This window comes from Monopterus albus, unplaced genomic scaffold (assembly GCF_001952655.1).
Source record: "Monopterus albus unplaced genomic scaffold, M_albus_1.0 scaffold69.1, whole genome shotgun sequence".
Taxonomy (NCBI): domain Eukaryota; kingdom Metazoa; phylum Chordata; class Actinopteri; order Synbranchiformes; family Synbranchidae; genus Monopterus; species Monopterus albus.
In genome coordinates this window covers 1207494-1211102 of record NW_018127949.1, presented here as the reverse complement: position 1 = coordinate 1211102, position 3609 = coordinate 1207494, and positions in this window count along the sequence as shown.

The following is a 3609-nucleotide window of genomic DNA, read 5'->3' as shown; positions in this document are numbered from 1 at the left end:
GAGAAGAGTCTTATATGATAAAGACAGCAGACAGTCATCTTAGCTTAGCACAAAGACTGAAAACTGTGGTAAACAGCTAGACAGGCTCTGTGCAACGGTAACAAAGCCCGCCTAAGAGCACCTCTAAAGCTTACTAATGAACAGGCTATGTATGTTTCAATGTTGCAATCACTCCCTTGTATAACTTCTATAGTAATGCCTCAGTAAACTAATTCAAAAGTGGTTTGATAGCAGAGTGAAGTACCTTCTATGACCTCCCAAATCACCACATCCACACTTCACTGAAACTTTAAGGGATTGTCTAGAGTTCTGTCAGGTCCTCACAGGCGACTGGTATGAGCTTTCATTTAGTGATTATCCCATCCAGATCATGAATATCATCTCTGCCATCCTCCTCCTACAGCCATCTGTACTTGATTAAAGACCAACACAAACATCATAGTCATCAAAGAGAATTAAAAACATTCAAAACATGGGATGTTTTCATGCATTTTATAATCTTCTCTTTTCACAAATGCTAAGTGAAATTGATGCTAAGGCAAGTTGTCCAAATGCTGAATGAAAAATAAGGAAAACAACACAGTACATCAGTTATGTGAAGGGGAATTACATGCATGACATTCACTGAGGTTCTTTGGTGGCCAAGGACTTAAAGGGGACCAAAAATGGATTTGGACAAACACAGGTGGGTAATTCAGGTAACTGCAGCAGAGTTCCTAAAGAAATATGTGAAACATAATACTGTAAAATGCTATGCAAATACTGTAATTTTCTTCAGGTGGTGGTGGTGTTTGTGTGTGTGTGAGTGGGTGGGTCTTAATCTGTGAGTAAAAAAAAAAACCTTTTATTTCTGAAGGCAAGAAATGTCAGCACCTGGAGATGATTATTGCTGATTGCTAATGATTATAACCTTATCAGTTCCCAGTGGATATGCTAAACATATGCCATTGGAGCCCCTTAGCCACCCTTAATTACATTTGAGTCATTTAAAATCTTTGTTTGGATTTAATGGACATTTTGAGAGAGATAGGGAAACAAACCTGCAAATCTTAATTATGGATGTAAGATGACAAACAGAAATATCATTGTTGAGTTGAATTACAATGCAGCTAAATGACATGTATGAACTTGCAGAGAACTTTCAGTTGGTGCAAGTCTCAGATGTGAGAGCTCAACTTCCACTGGCTAATAAATACCTTGTAGCCCTATAAATTTGTCCCCCCCCCCACACACACACACTCTAAATCATGCAGCAAGTGTCAATGTGCAATGCCAAAAGCAGGTGCTGCACTGTGTCCGTCTGTTTGGATTCCCTTGTGAACTTGGCACTTCGTGGTCTCCATCTGCTGTGCTTTGGCTCGCTTTGATTGTGGCTCACGTAAAGATTTTGTTTGAACGTGGTCAGTCATGTTCAGAATTTGTGTTTTTGAATGTAAACTAAAGCTGTAATCACAGAAATATGGACTGAGAAACTCAGCATAGCACATTCATGCCTACAGTCACTGAAGTTAGAAACCTTTGCATGAAGAACAGCCAACATGACTGAGGTACAGTTTTCCTCTTAGTATTAAACATACATATACATATATATTGCCAGATTATGATAACTGAGCTATAAAGAGAGTGGTCACTTATCATGGCAGGGAATAAAACAAAAGAATGTTTGCTGAATGAAGATGGGAACAGTAACAAAATCCAAGCAGTCTTTGGAGTGTTATGATTTTCTGACTAAGTCACATGTGGGTCATTGAGAGGATGAGTCAAGGTGTGGATGAGTGTTCAACTACCTTGGCAGTCAGGACTGCTGTCTAAGTGGTGCTGATGACCACCTCCTGTCTTTAGAGATGGTTTAATATACTGTAGGTGACTTCTTTTACTCCTATCTTCTCTATACATTGCAGCCTTCAAAGGAGAGTCCCTTGTCCTTCAGAGGCAAATGAACTGCTGAATCTTGTACCGAGGAGATGGCTCTCCTGTTGTGCCATTCCTCACTGCAATGAGCTGCATTTGTTGCTCTGTTTTTGTCTGTGCGTTTTGTCTTTAGGGTTGGACCAGCTTCTGAAGTCAGAATGCTGATGGGCTTGAATTGCAAGTCCAGCTGCCAACTTTAGCACTTTGGACATGCCGAGAACTGCAGTTACCGTCTCTAAATAGACTAGGTGGTCTACAACACTAGTAATTACCCACTTACAATGCAGTCCTGACATTCCTCCCAAGGCAATGTAGCACCCATCCACACCTTGACTCATGAGACCATAACAACCTCCAGTACATGATGGCGGGGTGGGGCAAAGACACACATGTGACTTCAGTTTCCCTAAAGGTGTTTTCTGAAGTATTCAAGTCAAATCCATGTGAATTTGCACATTAGTACATCACATAAATAAATGTACTTAGGTACTGTCCACAGCTGGCGTGCACTAAAACGACCGCTGGCCTGGTCAAAAGCCCTCTTCACACACAAAACCTTGACCTGCACTCGAGGCTTTGACTCTACTCTTATCTGCACAAAGCACAAAGATGCATGCTACGTGAGTGAAGGGAGTAGTGGTTTAAGCATGAAACAAAATCAGTTTCTTTCATGAACCCAGTCAAAAAACATACCCTGCTGCACCCTGCAGCTCTGCACCATCTTAATTCATCACAAATCTGAAACAACATGACAAAATTTTAGTTTGTTCATGTATTGCAGCTCTGTTGGAGCAAATTAATCATCTTAATTTCCACCTTTGAGCCTGCATCTGAACGGGCAGAGCAGGAGGGTGGCATACAATCAAAGCATTACTGATAATACTTGGAATGTAATAACAGTCATTATACAGACCCATTCATTTTAACGTTTTGATCTTGACGTGACTATGCTGGGATGGAACATGGTTAATAAAAACTAGACAGACAGGGACAAGAAGGCTTGCTATCTCTACACCATGGCGGCTGCTGCTGCTGCATCTAAAGGACACAGGCAATGCTTTATGAATTCAAGGGTGGTCATCTAAGCTGATAGGAGAATCCTTTATCAGCGAGCTAAAAATAGCCCACCACTGGCCTGAATTAGATATTTGAACCTGCAGAGTGTTGCTGTGGCTGAAGAGAAAAAGGGAAATTTAACTCGTATGTGAAAAGGATGTCAAAGTGAGGTGGTGTATGAGGTTTTATTTTGATGACAGGTGCCGTCGGTCAGTTTGTAGGCGTTTTGGCAGTGTTGGCACATGTGCTGATGCATGATGTTAAGATTGGCAGAGTGACTAGGAGTGTTCAACAAAACATGTTTTAAAATGAGGGGTTTGATGCAAAACGATGAACATGGGCTGATTTATTTTTTGTCTTCTTTTTCCCCCCAAGCAGAAATACCTAATAATAATAACTAGTTCCAGCTTCCCACATGTGCTCTTCTTGCTTTCTGTGATATTAGAATGAATATTTTTGTACTTTGGACTATTGGCCCAACAAAACAAGACTTTAGGAAACCGTGATGGGCACTCAGACTATTTTCTAACATTTCATAAACCAAACAATTAACCGATTAATCCACAATGAAAATAATGGTTAGCTTTGGCCCTAATGTGAACCTTACACATACCTTTGAATGTACATTTTGGTTTATGTAGA